The sequence below is a fragment of the Microtus pennsylvanicus genome, chromosome 21, assembly GCF_037038515.1.
Source record: "Microtus pennsylvanicus isolate mMicPen1 chromosome 21, mMicPen1.hap1, whole genome shotgun sequence".
Classification (NCBI taxonomy): Eukaryota; Metazoa; Chordata; class Mammalia; order Rodentia; family Cricetidae; genus Microtus; species Microtus pennsylvanicus.
The window spans coordinates 27,067,440-27,090,183 of record NC_134599.1 but is presented as its reverse complement, the minus strand read 5'-3'; the positions used below and the strand labels follow the sequence as shown (position 1 = coordinate 27,090,183).

The 22,744-nt window shown below is 43.3% G+C and overlaps 1 pseudogene; it reads left to right on the top strand.

Annotated features, from left to right (window-relative positions):
- Positions 1–1,792: 1,792 nt before the first annotated feature.
- LOC142839268 (peptidyl-prolyl cis-trans isomerase H pseudogene) overlaps positions 1,793–22,744 on the top strand; it is a 56,507-nt pseudogene continuing 35,555 nt past the window's right edge.

Here is a 22,744-nt window from a genome sequence, read left to right as displayed (position 1 = left end):
ATGAAGGCAATACAATGAGTAGTGGTGTCTAACCTAAAATCACAGAAGATGATAAAAATTTCTGTGACCAGCTCAAAGTACAGATATTTGGCTCAAAACATCTCTAGTATTGACCAAATACTAGGCTTGTCTAATAAACTCGAAATAAAGCAAAACTCTCTTGATAACTATCCATTCCACAGAAGAGGAAAGAAGGCAGTTTTCCCCATCTGACCGGCTGATTGAACTCAAGAATGAGGGGCTCCAGCACTTACCAGGGTTTTATTTAAACAGAGCCATGCCCAGAAGTAACATCCTTCAGCACTGTTGCAAAAATTGAGGAGCACCATGAGGACACATCAAGTTGTTTGTTGAAGGACATCTGCTTAGGCTCTGGAGCTGAACCCCAAGTTTAGTCCCCAAAGCAGATCAAATATTGAGACCCTTCCAAGGAAAACCAATTCACAATTAACATCTCACTAAGGCCAGGTTTTACACTTTGACAAGGGAAAAGATTATTTTCACTATTTTTACATGGTCAAGAACTTCCAGAAGTAGCAAATATGGGTGTATGCCATGATGGGGGCTGGCAGAGTCTAAGGGCAAACCTCCAGAGAGTCCTTCAAAACTGAAAACAGGTCCCTAGAGAGGTAGGTGGAGGGCCATCAGGTAGTTTCCGATGAATGCCTTGTTTATTGGCCATACGGATCGCTGAGAAATCAAAAGATCAAAGTTTGTATACTCACCTTAAACCCAAACGCTACCAAGACCAAGTCGCTGGATTCTAGGCATTATGGGACAGAAGGAAAGCAACCTATTCTTCACCATGGCCAGTGGCCCTGTGGGGCAATGGGGGCTGCACACACTAGCAAATTATTCCCCTCGGCCTCTAACGCTGATCGTTGCCTCAGCTGTCCCCTCCAGACAGGTCCTTCAGGTCCATCGCGCCTCTCATGGGATGTTGTGTCCTTCTAGAAATCCATCAGACTGTTTTCTTTCATTACTGTTCACCGTGGTTGTCAAATTCAGTCCTTTCAGTGTGTTTAAGAGACCCCTTCTTACGGCTGTACCGATGTCCGAAGATGTCTCTTCTTCAAACAGTTCTATGATCCAAGACTTTTGGAAACCTCTAGAATAAATGTGTTTGAAGTGTTTCCTTCTGCCAAAGATGTCCTCAGACCTCTGAACCTACTAACATGTCTTGGGGAAGTCTTGCTTCTAACAGGTCTGCCAGGCCTAGATGTTTTTTGTCACTCATACCTGTGAAAGTCTCATCAAAATAGTCTAGTGACTAAAACCCCTATTGAGTTCGGTCATAGTCTAACTGGACTCTAATTTGACATAGAGCTCAAACACAGAACTTTCAATGACACCTTAAGCAAGTTCTCACTGGTTCTCCTGCCTTTAATTCTCAGGGCCCTGAAAGATGACCATTGTACCCCTTCCCACCTTGTCTTCCCACAAAGCAATGGTTTCTCTCAAAATCAGAGGCAGGGAAATGTCAAAAAGGCTTTCATTTGGCCCCTGAGGGGTCCTGAAGAGGAGCAGGGTTCTGGGTTTGGCAGGAGATTCCCACAGCTCCTAAGATGAGTGTGTAAGACGTAACTACCTAGTGTTGGATATTAATGGAGATAATAAGTGTAATGGCTCTCACTGTCTGCAACGTCAGGGATCATTATTTTCACATCATTAAGTCAGCCCCTTTTATATAGCACCGTGCACAATTAGGCACTTAATAAATACTTTTTAGGATTGTAATGATTGAGTAAACTGAATCCATGCAATTTCAATCTTGCAATTAACTTTCTGCAGAATGGCGAAAGGCCAAAGTGGGGAGAGGGTGCTGAAGCAAGTAATTAAAGTAAAAGAACCTGGAACCCAGCACGACGGGTCTGACAGGTTGAGATTTGCCCCCACAGCGCCCAGAGATGACATCATGGGAATCCGTATCAGAGTCCGCCGTGAGGTTGTGTGGCTGAGAACGCCAAACTGATCAAAACAGCAAGTACAAACACACACTAAAGAGGCAGGGCTGCCACAGATATAACACGGAATATTCTGGATAAGCTAGAAGTATAAGTGGGAAAAGGGCAGATGTGAGAAGAACAGGAAGAAGAAGAGAAGGGGCAGAAGTCCCCCGGGATCCAATAACCCCCAGCATTTGTGCTCTGTAGAAAGACAAGGGTACCAGTGATGTTAATCGTTTCTATGGATGCTACCACCAGGAAAAGTAGGCACTGTCAACTCCTGGGCTAATGCTTCTTCACACTTGCTTTTTTGTTTCAGTTAAAACTCTGTCAAGACATTTACAAACACCCTAGCCACCCTGAGCCCTTCTTTTGGACAGCCGGGTGTACACTTACCTAATTATAACATTATACAGACCATGCCCACAGCAAAACATATTTCCTGTCGTAACCTTTCTGAACAGGTTCTTCAGCTAAGCATGCCCAGGTCTGTATCATCTTTTGTTCCTGAACCATAAGTTGAACATGCTCAAATATGCACACTTTAAACTGAGCATGCTCAGCAATAAGCCTGTCCTAACATATCTTCAATATGAATATTGTGCTTTGGGGAGGAAAATCCCTGTGCTTCCCCCAGGGAGAGGATTGGCTTGGAAGTAACCCCAGAGCTCTCCGTTTTGTTTCAAGTAATTAACCTTTACTCTTTTACCTTCTGTTTTTGCTTTTGGTGTGATAGTCACGGAGATAGGAACACGCTGAGGTCAATTACTCCTGCTTTGTATAAAGCAGTGGTTCTCGACCTTCCTAAGGCTGCGACCCTTCAATGCAGTTCCCCATGTGTGGTGACCCCCAACCATAAAATTATTTTTGTTGCCACTTCATAACTGGATTTTTGTTGCTGTTATGAATCAGATATGGTACCCAGAGGGGTCACAGCCCACAGGTTGAGAACCACTGACGTAAAGGGTGTCTTTCTCCTCTCTTGGCATGAAGAAGGGGAACAAAACAGCATCCGCTTTAGAGAATCAGCAATGCTACCAACTCCCAGCTCTTTGTAGACTCCACTGGAAGAAAGGAAGCAGGGCCCCAGATGGGAAAAAATGACTTGGACTTCCCAGGGAAAAGAGATGTCAGAAACAGGTACCTGGTCCTTAATTCCCACCAACAATTTTCATTCAAGACAGAATCATTTCCAATATAAGCTTTTGGAAACATACGGGCTTCTAGAAAAATTAATACATAAAAGAATGGCCCAGAAGACCAGCACCAGCGTGCTAAGGATTGGGAGCCTAGACCAGTTTCTCCCCTCCATCCTTCAATGGCCACACTGGAGAATCAAAAGAGACGATAACTATGAAGATGCTTGGGAACCGTACCCCACCATAGCACCCCCAAAAGTCTGTGGAGTTAGCCATGCCTCATCTTTCTGAGGGGTCCTTCCTTCTCGTTAGCTGCAGCGATCATCTTGCACCCTAGTTAATACCCATTTCCTTTTGGAGTCCCCCACAAATGTCACAACCTAAGTTTAATCAGGATGGTACCTAAGTGTATGCAGCGTGCTTAGCTCCGAGAAGGTTGTCTTGGGGACTCCAAAGCCGTCTCCTTTCCTTGTGGATCCACATGCATTTCCTCACTTGTGTTTTTACTTGCTGTATGTGTCCAATTTTATTTTCAGTGATTGACCTAGACTTTGGGTCTTAATGGCCCGAATATCAAATTTTGTTGGTTCAGCTGCATAGTTAGAATGTTTTCACTCTTTTGACTTTAATTAACGGATACCATTCAACAATGACGGATTCTGTTTAATCTTTTTTTTTTTCTTAATGAGATTTAAATTATTCTGTTTACACGTGGCCTATGAGAGCAGCTTTTCCGGGGAGGACTGGAGGAAAGCGGTGTGAGTGGAGTTTCCGTGATAGAAAAGGACTCCTTGTGACTGCGCCATCAAGGCTTTCCCACCTGGTACTCATTTAAGAAACCGATTTAAAAAAAAAAAAACCTAATCACTGGAATTTTGCACTTAGATTAAATTCCACTCTTGTTAGTTTTGACCTAGCAATTCATCCTGTACTTCCGTTTTTAAATTAGGCTTTTTATTGTTTTTGTTCTTAGAACTTTGGAAAGATTGAAAAGCTAAAACAAGGGCTGGGAGGCAGTCAGTTAAGCACTCACCACACAAACACAGGGACCTCAATTCAGATCCCCTGCGCCCACATAAAAAGCTGAAGCTGGGGAGACAGGGACAGGTGGCTCCCTGACCAGCCAATCGTGCTCAACCCGTGAATCCCAGGTTCAGGGAGAAACCGTGTCTCCAAAAAGTAAAGTGGAACACTAAGGTATTGTTGCGGGAGGTCGTGGTCTCTCAGCGGCTATTGACTGGAGGAGCTGAAGGACCTCCCGCAACACCATATGATCTTTGGCCTTTGTGTGCATGCATACACACACATGTTACACACACACACACACACATACACACACACACAAGCCTAATTTTTTCTTTTGCCACACCCTGTATCATGCCACAGTCAGGAAGCAAAGCATGTGCTACCAAATAGCTATTTATCCCAAATTCAATCCAGGCAAATGTATGCAAAGACACATAAGCTGTCTCCTCAGTATTGTGTGTCCAAACGCAATATTATCCTGAAAGTAACCCAAAAGGCCAGATTCTGTTTGGACTTCAGGATCGTGTTTCTAAAATGATGGGAACATAAGTGGATCCGAACTCCCAAACGCATACCATGGTCTACACACTATAAAAAATTTATTAGGTGAGCCCACTTTAAGATAGTGCTACATGCTTGAGCTGGCAATGATCTTGGTTTCCATCAGGACCAAGCTGACTTAAAATAAGTCCTTGAAAGGACTTACCCCAGACCCCCAGGAAAAAGCTTGTCAGCTGCCAAGCCACTTCAGGAGAGGATTCAGTTGCTCTGGAAACAGGTCGTGACAATGACCATGTGTGCCAAAGGGCTGAGCTTGGGGAGGGCACTGGGTTCCCGCCTCTCGAGTGATCTTGGGGCTTTGCTCTCCAAACAGATGACTTCATTCAGACAACAATGCTTATTTGCTGAGGCGCTGCCAGTTCATACACATTATAAAATAAATTCTCTCATTGACATCGGAGGGGCAGGAACTACAAACACTGCCTTTATTAAAAGTATGTGAATTGGAAAAGGTAGGCTGGAAAAGCAACAAGATTTCTTCCCCCAAAAAAAGAATGGTGGTAACTATGGAAACCAAATACCCAATCAGCAGCTACCTCATCAGCTGCAGAGTTAGAAAGCACGTGTAGCTACACACAGCTTAGGAAAGCTTACCTCAGCTTGAATAAGGTGTTGTGAAGAATAGGCTCCAATTATGTCCACGTATTTTCTTCCTTTATCACTTCAGATCTACCTCCACTAAAGGAAGAAGAGCCAATGGGCTTTAACAAGGAGGTACAGTGCCTTAAGCCCCATGCCCTCATCACACAAAGGATACCACAGAGGGTGGAGGGGATATGTAAAGAAGAGTTTTGTGTAGTGCTCCCTCTCAGAGCACTCAGGAGGTAATGGATGAGCCTTCTCCCCAGTGATGTCTGGCCTGAAACCCAGCAGGAGACACATTTGCAAAATGTATGGACGATTTGGTACATCATAACTCTAAAACACATACAAAGATGTACTAACACATAAACTCCTTCGGCTAACTTTCTCTGTATTAGAAGACTTCACGCTTCTCTTGTAAAAGTCCAGTTTATGTTCAGTCTTTTCTTGGCTTATATGCTTATATACTTTCCTCTCCCTTCCCTTCTCCTTCTCTTCCTCATCTTCTGACCCCTTCTCCTTTTCTTTCCTCATTTCTTCATTGATAAGAATCATTTGACAAATGGATTTGTTGACCTCCGCCCTACATTATGTCACAGAGGTTCTGACACCTTATTCTTATCATATATAGGCCACCATATGTCATCCAAGCTTCAGTGAACCAATAAAATACACTCGGAGTCACGGTCAATTAGGCAAACACAGTACAATATCCAGGGTCTCTGTTGAATCCACGTACTTTGATAAATGCAAGATGATCCCATAATCTATTCTACTCCATTCTCTTTTGACTGATACACTTGGAATTTCTTCCCACTGAACCCTGTACGCCCCAGGCAGGGAGTCAGGCCTAGTTAGAGGAAGGGAACAATTGGAACACGCCTTCACAGGGGAGTTCACCCCTGGACCGTTCTTATTTCTCTGCACTGCTTCCTACTTATCCGGAAGTAATCACCTGCCTTTTGTTCATAATGTTCTACCTCACCGAGAGGCCCAGAAACACAGCCTCCCAGGTACTACAACCAGGTGCACAAATAAAAAATAAACCCTTTCTCCTTTGAACTGTTTCTCTCTGGAGTTAGTCACAGCGATGAAAAGGCTCACAGTCAGGTTCGCACACCACTAACCCATTCCGTCCCCTTTGATTCTGTGCTGGGTTTGTCCAGGCCGTATTTGCACTGATACTCCCGCACCTGCGAGAGTGTGACTTCAGCCCCAGACAATGAAGAGTGAGGCTGACTGGGAAGGGTGGAGAACAAATGACTTTCGCATGACAAAAGGCACCAGGCAGGATGAAAAGTTCTCAATCAATGATGAGACCAAACTAAAGACATATGATCAAAACTAAAGATATATGAAAAGTCTACGGAAATGCACTGATTTGTAAGTTAACTCAAAAATATAATTTTTTTTAAAAAAAAAAGAAATGTCGACAAAAGTACCCTGCATGGGTGGGCAATGCTTCTCCCATAAGACATGGGTTAATAAATTAAAATGTCAGTGCCACAGATCTGATATTTCCCTATGAGTCATTAGTCAAGAAGGCCACAGAGGGATCACCCACACAACACAGCTATCGCCATGGCTAGATACTAAGACTCTATTGCTGAAGACACGACATACTTTGGTTAAAGATAAAGAGAAGTCAAGCTAGAAGTTGCCTGGAAACATCCTCCCTGCTGGCTGGTGTGCACAGTGCAGGGAGATGCTCCTGCAGGCTGGAAACATCCTCCCTGCTGGCTGGCGTGCACAGTGCAGGGAGATGCTCCTGCAGGCTGGAAACATCCTCCCTGCTGGCTGGTGTGCACAGTGCAGGGAGATGCTCCTGCAGGCTGGAAACATCCTCCCTGCTGGCTGGTGTGCACAGTGCAGGGAGATGCTCCTGCAGGCTCTTGGAGTAGAGAAGCCATCAGCCCTATTACCGAATAGTAGACCTCTATTCTACAACACTGATTTTCCAGGCAGGATATGCCTACTTCTACAATAGTTCCACGACTATTAGGAGGGCAGGCAATTGTTTCCTGATTGAATTCAAGGAAGGCCTGGACTACAGAAGGGAATTCGTTCCTGGTCAAAAGCCCATGGCTAGGGCAGGGGTTATAAGCCTTATGGGGAAAACCTCTATTGTTTGTCATTTTTTTGAGTTTTTTTTCTAAATAGACATTTTGTTCTATCACCATCTAAATGTTTATATTTATACCCACAGACTGGTGGCACCTTTAGCCTTAGTTAAACTTTTGTTTGTAATGGGAACAAGCGCCAAAAGACTCCTAACTGGTCCAAGTGTTGAGAATACGTGATTGCACTTGGACCTGACTTTGACATCTATATCAATTCTCTGATGGCTCAGAGGATGTCACAGAAGGGATGGCAGGAAGCATGTGAGACACAGGAGGTAGAGGGGAGTGCTGTCATCTGACATGACATGATATCACACCCGTGAATTGACAGTAGCTTTGGTTACCTGAAGAAGACCAACACAAGGGCTGGAGAGATGGCTCAGAGGGTAAGAGCACTGACTGCTCTTCCAGAGGACCTGAGATCAATTCCCAGCAACCACATGGTGGCTCACAACCATCTGTAATGAGATCTGGCGCCCTCTTCTGGAGTGTAGGCATACATGCAAGCAGAACACTATATACATAATAAATACATATTTCAAAATAAAAAAGACCAACGCAAGATCAAGTGAGCCAACATTCCAGCACGGTGGGGGAGGGTCTCATGAGGCGTGACACCTAGCTGAGATGCTATTGCTAACTGATAGCTACCAGGGTGGGAAAAGTTATTTTTCTCTGGAATAGGACTACTTGTAGCTTGCCCATACTATGGTGAATGGCCTCAACTTTGTGCACAGTCAAGAAGCACTAACAGGATTTGGTGAATTATATTTTTTAAGTTTTTATAAAGAAGAAGATAAGTTTAGGAGGGAAAATTTGGGGTGAATTTTATCAAGATTAATTGTGTACACATATATTGAAATTGTCAGAGGATAAATAAAAACATTACATTTCACTAATTTCATCTCATATTAAACCATCACATAAATCATAAGTGGTATGTTTGTATGTACGGTAGTTGATAGGTAGATGTTAGATTAAGAGCTTTTACTAGGCCCACCCAACTAAACAGCCTAAACTAATAGCTTGACAAACATTATTGCACTGCATGATGGGAGTTAGGAGACTTCAGCATGTTCTTTGGTCTATTTCCAGTAAAAATAGGAAGCAATGGACTTGCTCCAGATCCAGATTCCAGAACATTCAGAGGCTGTAGATAGCGGTGATCTGTCTGTGAGGCCTCCATGTGTATCATTTCTCAGAAGCCAGCCAGCAGAGCCGGACATCTGCCAGGGTATGGTTAGCACATTTATGTTGGACGGTTTGTCGGCCAGGTACCAAAGCTTTTCCTAAGTGCAGGCTTCCAAACCATGGGGACAGAAAACCACAGCACTGGCCAAGTCAACACTGAGAGACTTTTCTGTGTGTACCACACAAGGAGGCTCTGCACAGAATGGTGGCCGGCAGTCAGCAGCGTGATCGCTTCTGACCAAACACGTCTCTCTCCTCCAGTTGCTGCGGGTTCACGCTGCAGACAGGAACAGAGCAGATGTGAACTGAAGGTAACTTTGATGTTTGTTATGAAATACTTCAGCCACGTTTCTTCCCGGATCATTTTGGAGTCCTGGCTGGTGAGGAAAAGAGATACCCAAGTAACTCTAAAAATCGAATTCTCTTCTTGAAAATTGTTAATTTCTCAGCACTGAGTTAAAATGATTTTTAGGCCGTCACTCATCCGACTGTGAAGAGTAGTAGAAAAGGTTGTTCTAGTTGGACTAACAGCAGAATTTCATAATGTCTAATCAGTATTTGACACAGTGGCACATACGAGATTTTTATTCTTGCTATACACTGCTTTTTTCAAAAGGGCAATGTATATGAGATAAAAAAAATTATTGCTGGGCATGATGGCATAAGCCTTCAATCCCACAGCTACTAGGTGGAGGTAGGAGAGTCAAGAGTTCTGCTCCATCCTCAGCTACCTAGAAAATATGAGGTCCAGGCTGGGCTACATCAGACCCTATAGAAAAGAAAGGGGGACAGGGAGCGAAAGAGGAGGACAGAGAAAGGAGGGGAGGGGAGGGATTATTTTTAAACATGGGCTGCAGCAGTATAAGGGACATAATTCACAAAAGAAAGGAAATAAATTATGTTGCATCCTACAACCTCCTGCTTTCTGCCTGGATACTAAATAAAGTTCATGAAGGTGGAATCCAAGCAAGCCACAGGATCTCTGGGAACTGAAGAGACCATGTTGTCTAGAGGAACTGAGGCAACTTCCACATGCACGGCAGAGTGCCTGAAAAGAGAGAATTATATTGGAAAAGAGATCCAGAAATCTGCATAGGTGGCCTCTGGAGTCTTTGGCAGAATGTCTGCTTCTGCGTCTGTGTGGTAAGACACTGTGAAGCAGGCAACGAATAACTATACATGAGAAAAAGAAAAACTATACACAGGAGCTGTGGGCTGAAGAATTCCCAGAATTCCGACAGGTCTGGGAGTCATCCAAATTCTAACCAACAGTGGCAAGGAAATAGTACTGAACAAGTAGAGCATTCAGAAGACACCCCAGAAGTAGGCGAGGCTAGACCACAATGAGGAATCTGTAGGCCTGCACTAAGAACCAGCCTTGAAGGGATCAAGTCAATCTACATGTAGCCTAACTGTGAGACAAAAATCCAACTAACTAGAAGAGAATTCCAAAACTGACTTCACAAACTAAAACTCTCTATTATGTATCTTATGCAAAAGAGAGAGTTTTTAAAAACTAGAATAGTAAAATGGGACCTGCAGCCAGGGCTAATGTCGGTCAATACACTACAAAGGTTCACACGTGCTTTAAGAATGAGGTTATACATATCCAAGAGCGTGAACACACCAACAGTAGAAATGACAACATTTAATATATAAAACAGACATAGAAACAACATGTTGTTTCAAAATTTAATGAAATGGAATATCTGGGAATGATACTGCTCATAAAGTATAAATATAGAGGAAATATTAGGGCACACCATATTAAAATTGCTCAGGGTGGCAGGGGGGGTGTAATGCAGAAGAGCAAAGGTGAAAGAAACTCTGATATCACAGCAGAAATAGGATGGCATTTACAATGACAGCCACAGACACAAAGGCATCCTAAAGCACTGAAGGGGAGGTGAGAAAACACAAATGTTCATATGTGTCAGAAATATTTTTAAGTAGAAGCAAAATAAAAACAAAAGTTGAGAGACTCTACGAAGGCCAAACCTCCACTACAATAAAGGGAAGTTTCCAGCCCCAAAGAAACGTTAGCTGGCAAAACCTCAGATCTACAAACGGAATAAAGAATTCCGAGAATGGGAAGCATGCGAGCCAATATAAAAGAGATTTCTCGAAAACATCTGCACAGTGGCTGCAGAGATGGCTCAGCAGTACAGAATGCATGCTGCTCTTTCTCTGGATCAAGTTGAGCTCCCAGAACAGACAGCAGATGTCTCATAACTGCTACCTCAAGGGACCCAGCTCCCTCTACTGGCCTCCACAGGCACCTGCAGCCGTATGCACACACACACACACACACACACACACACACACACACACACACAGAGAGAGAGAGACACATGTGTATACATAATCTTAAAATATTTTTAAAATATGTTTTAAGACAAAAATGATAACAATGCATTACAAAAGTAATATGGTAATATCACAAAAATTAAGTGGAAAAGACAGAGGTATATAATTTTAATGCTCTTGTATTTTATGTGTAAAGTAGTAACATATTATTTGAAGACACACAACAATGTGTGTGTGTGTGTGTATGTGTAAAAGGCCCTGTTATACACTGTCCTTAAGAAATATCCAAGCACACAGAAGGCAGAGACAGGTGAATATCTAGGAGTTTAATAGTAGCTTGGTATACATAGTAAGTTCCAGGGCAGCCAGGGCTACATAGTAAGACTCTGTTAAGAAGGAGGATGAGGAAGAGCCGGGGGAGGGGGGAGAAGAAAAGGGGGAAAAGGGGAGGGGAAGGGAGAAAGACACCTCAAACAAACTAAGAGGGAGACATTAACAATGAAAGGGTAGAAATAGGTATTATGCAAATATTAATTGCAAAATTTCTATACTGAATATATTTATTTCAGAGGGGACAACAATATTTTAAAAGTACCAAATAGAAAGAGATGCATTTTCTCATGGACAAGAAGGATCATTTTTATAATAAATAAATAAATAAATATCCCAAGTAATCTGGAGGCCGCGAGATAACTCAGCAGTTAAAAGTGTGTCATGCTCTTGCAGGGGACCAGAGTTTGGTTCCCAGCACCACATCTGCCACGTTAGACAGCTCACAACTGTTTGTAACTCCAATCACAACTGTTTCTGGCCTCCATGATCCACACATGCATGGTGGACACATATATATAAATATAAATAAAGTAAATATTTTAAAATCCTAGGTAATCTAATGTTAAAAAACCGAATCTATATGAAAATAAAAACCTGCAAGCCAGCAACAAGTAGTTTTTAGCCCCCCCCTCCAGAAAAAAAACCACTAAGATTATCAAAGAGCTGAAAATATTCAAGTAACATGACAAACTGACATGTTTTACACTCTGTAAGTAACATGGATAAGTGCACATGCCTTGTATGTGCCAACACACAACAGCTATCATGAGGACCTATGCTCGGTCATAAGGGAAGTCCTGGTGAATTTTTAAAAATGTGCCCATGAAGCCGGGTGGTGGTGGCTTACGCCTTTAATCTCAGCACTCAGGAGGCAGAGGCAGGAGGATCTCTGTGAGTTCGAGACCAGCCTGGTCTACAGGAGCTAGTTCCAGGACAGGCTCCAAAACCACAGAGAAACCCTGTCTTGAAACACCAAAAAAAATGTGCCCATGCAGGGCACAAATGTCTGTGTATAAATATTCATGTCAATTTTATTCATAATAGCAAAAAAAATTATGAACAACCTAAATTTCAGTCAACAGGAGAAAGGAGGATAGATACACAAATTATAATATATCCATATATTGGAGCACTATCATATAGAATAAAGCTTCCATTCTGCAGCATGACGTCGAAACTCCTCCCAAGAGAAAGGCGGTGAACTGACAGGTCATGATTGCCAAGTAAAGTCAGGAAAGAAAATGCTTCCCTTTACCTTGCTGGTAAACAGCGGAGCTCTGACCAACTTTCAAATAGTCCTAGAAGCCGGCACCATGCCAGAAGGAAGCTCAAACATCCCAAGTGAAGAAGCAGTGGAGGGAGAACCAACCAACCAGATTCAACCAGCTACAAACACTTGCTTGTCTAGACTCCAGCTACCCACTGACTATACCCCAGGAAACACCATTCAGCCACCATAGTTCTTCCCAAATGTCTGAGCTATGAAAACTATTGGCTGATTTGGCAAGCAATAAGGATTATTAGAATAGTAATACCCTAGAAGATGCAATGCCACGTTTGATGCAGACCCCAAAGTCAACAGGAGGAGGAGGTGGCTATCATCATTGTTTTAAATGAACGGAGAGCTGCTCCACTCTGTGGTCTGACTGCTCCATGAAGAGGACTCAGCACACACAGCCTTTACTTTGAAGTCACTGTTGATATGTATCTCCCTTAACTACCCTAAAGAAGTTGCATTACATTAATCCTCATCAAGACAGCCTGTTCCCTTTATAGGAGTGACAAAAGGTAAAGGGTTAGACCCACAAGTAAAATACATTTCTCATTTTTCTGGGCCATAGTCTCTTTCTGGGGCCACTAGAGAAAAAAAAATTACTAAAAGAATACAGGTAAACAATGTCGACCTAAGCTTGAAGTGCATCTGAAACATGGGATTCTTTCTCAGCCGAGGCTCGTGATACACACGTAAGGGGTGGAAATAGACCAGGCACTGGCCCAAACAGACTCCAAAAAATAGTTCCAGCACAAAACACATCAATCTTGTTGCATCGGCATGTTGACGGAGCAGGCTGAGTTCCAGAGGGGCCAACTCACTGGAAGGAATAAGCCTTTCGATGGCAGGAAATGGGCAAACCGCCTTTCCCCTGATCAAAAGTCATCCAAAAACTAGAACCACAAGGGACACACACACACACACACACACACACACACACACACACACACTCACCTTTCAAATTCACTCGTCAGGAAAAGAGTACAAATAGAAAACCGTGCGTAAGCCTGTGTTTAGTTTAAACTGGGTGTTTATTTTCCAGTTTCCATAGGAAATAATTGAACTAGTATTATCTTCCAAAAGTAAATACTTCTACACAAACCTCCCTGAAACCGTTCCCCAGGCCAAGATTCCTGCTTCAGCCTCCTAGTGCCCTTACATCCACAAATTCTCACATTGTGGTCCACAGCAGCAGAGCACCAACAGAGAGGCACAGCCTCGCATCTTCCCCCCACCCCCCCACACTTCCTGGAAGTTCATTGGTTGTCTTTCGTCCCACTCTGGCCAGATCCTACTGCTTGACATGGGAGATAAAAATCAAACGGGAAACCAGAAATATGAGACATCCCAGAGGTCTGACCTTCTCGGTTCCCGTTGACTCTGGACACTATTTAAAGGCTAACTGGGTCTTTTCTGGAAAGTACATGAGCCAAGAGGGCTGGAGCTCTTTTCTGCTGTGTTTCTTTGGGCCCTGTCAGTAGTATTTCCCCACGTGTTGTTTATTGGGCTTTCCTCACCGGCCCTGGTAAGTCAGCAAAACCACGACCTTTTAACATCATCGACCTAATCCTGCCCGAGCTGGATATTCAAAGTGTGAATGTCAGGATCACGACAGGTTTCTGGTTTTGTTTTTCATCATGAAAGCCTTCACTTTCTAAGCACTATCCTTTTTGGAAATCCAGTAAGTGCCTAACATTCTTTAAGGGGACGGGTCTTGAGACTTCTCTCAACTCCAAATCTCCAACACAGGGATGTTTATGCAGGCCGCTGACTTTGAGCCAAGAGGCCTGAGCTGCCTTTGCAGGCCATGGCTCTAACCACATTTTGACCTGGATAAATGCATATAAATGGAAAAAAGATGGCCAACTACAGAGCCACACTTGCAAAAGAATTAAATTATTGACGATAAGATGAAAGTGGACCCGAAAAGAACGAGGCTTCCTGTTCTTCGCAGCAAGTAACTCGTGAACGGTAAGGATCAGGGGTTGAAATCAGGATGCTAATTAGAGAAAAGTTAGCAAGAATTTTTACCATTATGTAAAGCATACATTTTGATTTTCCTCAGCGTGTTTACTAGAGATGAATTCTAAAGCCATGATAAATCTTCAAGCCCTTCTGTATCATTAGAACATAAGGGTCGAAGCACAGCATGTCAACCCCAAAGATAAAGGCCAAACCAAACCAGTGTCCAGGAAGCCATTCCAAAGATGGTGAGGGAAACACTTACTGTGCTCAACCAAAATGTCCAACAAAAACAAAACCAATTAAAGAAACAATTACCTACCAGTTAATTAAAGTATAAGACAAGCTTTCTAATGATGGTTACAAAATCACATTGTACCAGCCATTGGCCCAAAGCACCCTGAGTTTTTAGGGTACTCTATCCTATTATCTTGGTGCAAGGTCCTTATACAGGAAGTATTCTTATAACGCCCATAGATAGCTAAACATGCACAAGTGTTCATTAATTCAGCAAGTTTCCAGCATATTGGTGCCATGATATTAATAACGTTCTGTTTTTGTTGCTGTTGTTGTTGTTTTGAGACAGGTTCTCCTCTGTTATGTGGCTCTGACTGATCAGGAATTCAGAATATAAACCAGGCTGGCCTTGAACTCACAGGGACCCATCTGTGTCTGCCTCCCAAATGCTGGGATTAAAGGTGCGCACCACCACAACCAGAAGCAATTCTTACTATAACTGCCTCCATCATTTGTAATTTACTAACAACTCTTGACTTGCAGTCCCAGCTCTGCCACTGGATGTGACTCTGGAATGACTTCTGTCCTCTCTAGTGTTTGTAGAGAGAGTCATTAACTTTTCTCTCCGTGAGCTAGTGTGCAGATAGAACAAGATGTCGCATACCAAGTGCCTGGCACAGAACTTAGGTTTTGTGGGCAGGTACTGGTCTTGTTTTTTCATTTTTCTTCAACGCAGAGCCACAAAGTGTCGGCCTACGCTCGCCTATTCACAAAGGCACAGAATCAGACAGGGTTTACACACACCTATGACACACTATTTCTCTTCCTTGGGTGTTTATCGTTGGTGGCAGAAACAATCAGGTCTCCTTTTCCAAGGTGTAATTTCCACTGAGAATTTTTGTGTTTAGTCCACTTCCTTACACTGTCCTTGCTATGTCACCGCATGACACAAAGAAGCAGGGCCATCGGTCAATTGATTCCTATTGATCAATACTGGCCGTTGATGACCTACTTGCCACTGGCCACAGTGCTATCCCCATCTGAAAGGCGAAGAGAGGCTTGGGATGGTTGAGTCACTTGGGCTGCAGCCCAGCTGACCAAATGACAGAAGCAGGGCTATTTGCTTGGCCCTGTTCAAGTCTAAAGAGCACGTGCTTTCCATTCTGTTCTGGCACCGAGCGAAGGTTCCTACCACAATGTCATGAACTACGGTTACAAGAAAACGAGACCACTGTTTACTATCTGTCATGGATAAATTTTCAATCAAGCCTGAGGATATAAAACCCATGACCTCTAAGTCTTCAGTAAAATCCCACTTGAATTAAAACAAAACAGTGGGAAATGCCTTAGTAATAACATTTGAAAAATCCCCAGAATGTGAGATTTCGGCTTGCTTTGCTTGATGGAATGCATGCATGGACGGAGGGCTGTGGGTATAGCAATGGTCAGTTTCTCTATAGTGGAATTCACAAGCCTAAAAACTGTGTCTTCTCTCCTCCTACTCACCAACCAGAGTTTTATGTGATGTAATTATCCCATGACCGAGTTTATAAACCGTCTTCCCAAAGGGATGACAGATTCGGTCTCGGCTTAATTTTAAATGGAGAAAACAAATGTGTTTCCATCTCTTCAGTGGATGAGTTGTATAAGGCAAAGAAAACTGCCTTGGCTGTGCCTTCTCCAGTCTCGTGATGTTCTTATCATCGACACTTTTCCGAAGGGTCATTTGCCAAGGCCAAGCTGCCGATGGGTGGCCTTTTCCCTTTGGTGCAATGACAGGCCCCTGCCTCGTGACAAGCACTAGCACTTAACCCACCACACACCCAGCACAGCACCTGGCATGCAGTGGCACCTCCATTTAAAAAAAAATTGTTCAGTGAGCTGAGGGTGGTGGCGCACACCTTCAATCCCAGCACTCGGGAGGCAGAGGCAGGTGGATGTCTGTGAGTTCGAGGCCAGTCTGGTCTACAAGAGCTAGTTCCAGGACAGACTCCAAATCTACACAGAGAAACCCTGTCTCAAAAATAAATAAATAATAAACAGTTCAATGAATAAGCTAATAAAATCTGCCTGCCTAAAATACTCATATATACTTCCTCTCAACTCTTCATACCAAGTCTGACCTTTCTTTGTCCAGAACCTCATGCTTCTACTACATAACACCTTTCAATCTAGCAGTCAAATGGAGTCTCTGGTTTCCATCTGTATGATCATGGTACCTGTCCCCGCATGTGTCATGAGAGGATCAAACTGTGAGATGACCAGAAACTGACAGGTCCCAGTAGTTCCCACATGCCCTTAAAGATGGAACAGAGAATGTACCAGAGGTTCATCCATGCCCATAGTCCAATCCCATGGGGAACTTAAAAAAAGTTAACTTTACATCTCACTCAAGTTAAACCTGAGAGGGCTTAGAATGGGGCATGGTGTTTAAAAATCTCCCTAGTAATTTCAATGTGGCCCAAGTTAAATGGAGTGAGGCTGGGATGTGCCAGGAAGGATTCGCACAGACAAAGCAATAGGAAACACTTTGTTCTCCTAATAGAACATGATGAGGTTATGAGAGAAGAACGCCCACTCTGGGAAAGCAGCTGCTGCCCTCCAATCAGGCTGCCCTTCCCACCCCTGGGGTCCTCTCTGCTATCTAGGCTCCACCTCTCATCTCCTCCTTCTTAAAAGAGTCCTTTAGGTTAGGTCTCCTTATTGGTGAGGTAACGGGAACTTGCCCCACGTACCCTACGCTCTTAATACAGACCATGCTATTCACCAAAACTTCCCAGCCCCAACCTCCACAGGGTTGTACTGTCTTCACCCTCCTAACTGGTCCTTCAAACTGGAGCTTACGAGCAGCGAGTCCTAAAAGCGCACTGATGCAATGTCCGTAAATCCACGAAGAGCACCGTGGAAACATGTGTTTCAGAGTGCTAACGGCAAATGGAACAGAGAGTGACCAGAGAGCCAAACATCAGAGCTGTTCCATCCTCCCCACTGTGAGAGTCACTGGATGCAAAACAAAACAAAAACCAAGTCTCTAGGACCCAAGACGGTAGAGAAAATGCATCCGAGCCCAAACGCCCATGTAAGTACATGCTGCAGCCAGGAAGGTGGGACCCTGACCTAGTCTGCTTTCTATGGCTTTGATGAAACACTCTAGCCAAAACCAACTTAGGGGGAATATTTATTTAACTTAGACATTCACGTCACAGTCCATCTTTAAGGAATGTCAGGCAGGAACTCGAGCAGAAACCATGGAGGAGCACTCTTTGCTGGCTCACTCAGCTAGCTGCCTTATATAGCACAGGTCTAACTGCCTGGGAAACGGTGCCCCCCCCCAACCCCAACATAGTGTGCTGAGCTCTTCTATATCAATTAAAAGTCAAGATGATCCCTCACAGGTGTGCCCACCAACCAACCTGATAAAGACAATTATTCAGTTGAGAGCACTTTTTTCAGATGTGTCTAGGCTGTGTCAAGTTGACAAATGATAACCCAGGCCACAGCCTAGTTATGCACTGAGTGTTCATGTTGCGCTAACGTCCACGTGTTGAAAACCAAACACTCAGTGTGTTAGATTTGAACCAGGGGCATCTGAAAAGTAGTTAAGGTTAAGAAATAGCATAAGAATTGGGTTTTGTTCAGATAAAAGATAGTGGCCTTCAAGCTCACTTCTCGGCTGCTTCCCTACCCATTTGAGGACATAGCAGGAAGCCAGGTATGCAAAACAGAAGTAGGCCTCCACCAGGAATCAAAGTTTAATGTGGAACTTCCGGCTTCTAGAACTGGGGGGAAACAAATATCTGTTGTTTAAACTGCCAGTCGAGTATATTTTGTTCCAACAGCCCAAGATTCACACACAAACCTGAAACAAATCACAATCCTGCCAACCCTCAGTGTCTTCGTCAACGAAAAGATAATAAACCCTACCTCTTCACAAATATCAAACAAGGCAGCATGTGTTTGTTTGTTTTTGATGTTGTTGCTTGGGGTGTTTGTTGGTTTATTTGTTTGTCTTGTCTCACCAAGTAGCTGGCCTTTAACTCCCTGTGTAGACCAGGACCAAACTCAGAGATATCTTCCTATCTCTGCCTCCCCTGTGCTGAGTTTATGCCACCGTGCCTGGTCAAGGACATGTGTGCTTTAAGAGCTTTGCAAATGGCCAGGCATTAAAGAAGGACCTCACCACTCATCAGCTTCCTCTGTGCTCTCATCTTTTCCCCTTGCATGAACCAACCATTTATAACGCTGTATTCCGATTGGATTGCTTGTATCTGTCTCGACCATTAGAATGCAAAATCCTGTGGCCCAGGCCCCAAGCTCACAGAACAACCCTCAGGTGGTGTTAGATGCTTTTCTCCATGTCTTCCAGCACTTCTGTACCTACTTCCATCACTTAGCAGGAGGCTCTCCTAGTTTTCCTGTTTTTCTAACCTGCTAGGCTGTAGGCCCTCAGCCAGTAGAGACTACATATTGTCTTTACTCTATCCCTACGACTGTTTCAATGCCTAACACCTAGTAGGAATTCTTTGAAAATTTATAAAAGGTAGACAATGATGAATTTGCTATGGAAGTCCCATTGTTGAATTACACTGTTCACAGCTGCCTTGCATTTAGTCCACCTCCTCCAGAACAAGCTGAACACGACTTATGCCACTGGGTCATTTCTTACAAGGTCCCAGCTCATGCGACTCTTTTATTCTACTGCCACCAGAAAAATATCTGAATGTACCATTTCATTGTACAAATCAATACTATCCCCCAGAGAACCAAGACTAGTCATTTATACTAATGACAGTTGCTATGCAACCACCCTCCAAGGCTTGGTTGTTAGATTCAGGACTAGGCAGTGACTTTTCCCACCTGGAAAAGACAATAGTCTCTAAGGGGGAAAAATACACTATTGCACAGTTACTCTGTCTTCTTGCAAAAAAAGAAACTTAACCATATCAGAAAATGATATGTATATAAAGTATTTGTACAAATAAATGCATGTATGTAACTACTAGACCCTTAAATACGAGTTTACAAACATTTGTGAGTTATATAATTTTATACACACTGTATAATTGATACAGTTTTATTGATGCTAATAAGAGAGTGAAATAATTTTTTTTCATTCCAAAAAATGTTCCATAATAACTCGTTTTGCTTTGCTTTGCTTTGTTCGTGGCTCTGGGGATCAAACTCAAGGCTGCAAGGCCCCAAGTATAGAAGACAAGCATCCTTGTTTTGTCATTTTCTACTTCTTTTTACAAAATAAACTTTTAAAGTACATTGATATTTTCTGGATGCAAAAGAAAACCTCAGAAATAAGATAAACTTAAAAAAAAGGTAAGGCTATAATCAAATGGCCTATGTAAACCACAGTTAGCTTTTGCTGTGTGGGCTTCCAGATGTTTATACATTTATATGTATAAACATCAAAGTAGGAACATGTAGATAGTTTGGACACTCCTTTACTTTGAAATTTCACAGCATTCCATAGATGTCTTTCTGGATCAACATGTGTTATCATTTTTAACACAACACGACATGATCATGTTTAAATATATCATAATGTGATTGCTTTCTTGTGGTGTACATTTTTTCACCATGATAGTTATAACGTTATATTGCATATTTTTCTAACTTCATCTAATTGTTTTAATAAGATTTTATTTTACGGACCAGATCAAAGACTAGACACTTATTTGAACTAAGCAATTTAAAACACTTAGAATTTTTTTAAGCTAACAGTATATATTTGTCTCCCAGAGAAAGATTTAGAGATAGAACAAGTTTAGTGAAATTTTAGCATAACTTAAAATTGCTTTCAAATAGTTATTAAAGGACTTTGGGGGATCCAGTATAATAAGGTAATTTTGGTTTTCCCTTCATTTCGCTATATAACAACACAGTTTACATCTTCCAACCTGGGCATATCTATGGCATTACCCTTTCTCACCATAATGCTCCCCACCCTTCTGTCTACTTGGGTGTTTCTGTCAAACAGTAGTGTAATTGAGTGCGCAGCCTTAGCTTGGCTTGTTTGTAGCCAGCTTTTCTTAACTTAAATTATACTATCTACCTTTTGACTATGGGCTTTTATGTCTCTCTATTCTACACCTTTCTTTCCTTCTTTTTCTGGTTTCTTAGGATTTCACATCTTCACTGAAACCACCGCTACAACCCAGAAGGTTCTGGATAAGGGCTGGACCCTGACTGGAAAACAAGAGTCCCTACCTGGCTCAGCTCTTAGCTTGCTTTATAATTTCAAGTGTAAGATCTGTGTTTCTTTTCCAGTTCCTCCTCTTCAAAATGGGGATAAATCCTCTGACACTCCCAGGCTTGGTATGAAGGTAGGCAGAATACAATATACATCTATGCTTCAGCGTGGCCCCCAATTGTGATAATGTAAGATGTTATCTTGAACATATGCAGCCCGTCTTTCGGCAACCCTTGGTGCCTCAGTTATGGGAGGGATCAAATGGGGATAAAGAAGGAAGGAGAAAGAAAATTGGCTCAAGGTGTGTTATTAGCTGGATGGAGTGAGGACGCCTAAGCTGCCCAAGCACTGGAGCTGGTTCCTGGTCGTGTTATTCTGTGCTCTTAAACTCCCCCGCATACTCGAGCGGCTGCCAAAACACATAAACCTCTTTGAATTACACTCCTTCTCTTACAGGAGCAATTGACTGCAGTTGGATGTGATTTTCCTTTGTTTGTTTTAATTTATAGATGACCAGGAATGCTGGCCTGCCTCCTTTTATTTAAACGCCCACTGTTCTTCTCTTAGGGTTGCTCACTCTTCTGGCGTCTTAGTTTTCTGGTATGTTCCCCCCTCTAAGAATAGTTGTGGTTAGAGACTGCTCGAAGCACAGCCCCAGATCGCTGGGCTCATTAGAGACATTCAGTAACCCTCAGACTGGAGCAATAAATCACTGGTCCAGGAAGGGAGAGTGGGCGTGGAGGGCAGCTGCAGAGCCTTCAGTTGGCTTCAGAAGGGCTTCATGGGTCTGCGTCCAGGATGACAGCCCCTATAAATGAGAAATGCTTCAGACATGCAAAGGGGAAGATACCAAGCCTTATAAATACACTTTCCATCTGTCAACCAACACCTGTTACGCTGAAAACCTTGCTGGCAAGGGAAGGAGAAAAGCAACCCTACTCAAAGAGAAACATGTCAGTCGAGAGTCACCCCAAATCCCCGAAAATGGCTTCTTGCACTCTCCCCTCCTGAAGTCAATTCTGTGGCTACATCTCAGCCCTAAACAGAACAATGGAGCGAACCACTCATGACCTTTTTCTGACTTCACTATCAGTAGAGGGCTAGATGTCGAAGACTGGATTTCCCCAAACAGAAAGAGTGTGTGAGGGAGAGGAACGGACTACTCTTTCTCTTGGAGAGTCCTAGTGCGTAATAGGGCCCTGAAGTCCTGCGATCAAAAATGTGTTGATCTAAAACATGAAATTTCTCTTGGGCTGGGGAGATAATGACTCAGTGGTTAAGAACACTGGCTGCTGCCCTTCCAGGAAGCCCAGGTTCAGGTCCGAACACCCACATGGCAGCTCACAACTGTCCGTAACTCCAGTCCCAATGGATTCGACACCCTCACACAGACATTCATGCAAGTAAAATGCATAAGGCAAATAAATAAAACAGTTTTTAAAAATTGAAAACATAGCATTTCTTGACTTTGGCCACCATTGTTCATGTGCCTGTGTCTCACCTATTAGGTAACACGTGGCAGGAAGCCCTGTGTCCTGGAGGGAAAACTGCATTGAGCCCCTTCGGTTCTGTTTGGTTTGCAGAAAAAGAGAAATTCCCTTCCAAGAAAACCTCCTTGCTCTGATTCCTATCTAGAACATGGCTGATATCCCAAGAACTTCAGTCCCTGGGTCAGGAACCGCTGCCACGTATCTCAGCCATTTCCTTGTCCCCCATGGCCACATTCCACTGCCTCTCAGCTTTCTCCTGCCACATCTTCTGAGGGAACGCTTAGCTGACAGCTTCACGCGGACTCGTGGCGCACAGCAGAGCAATTCAAATGGAGGCCAGCCAAAGGAATCTGCGAGGCAGATGATAATGTCAAA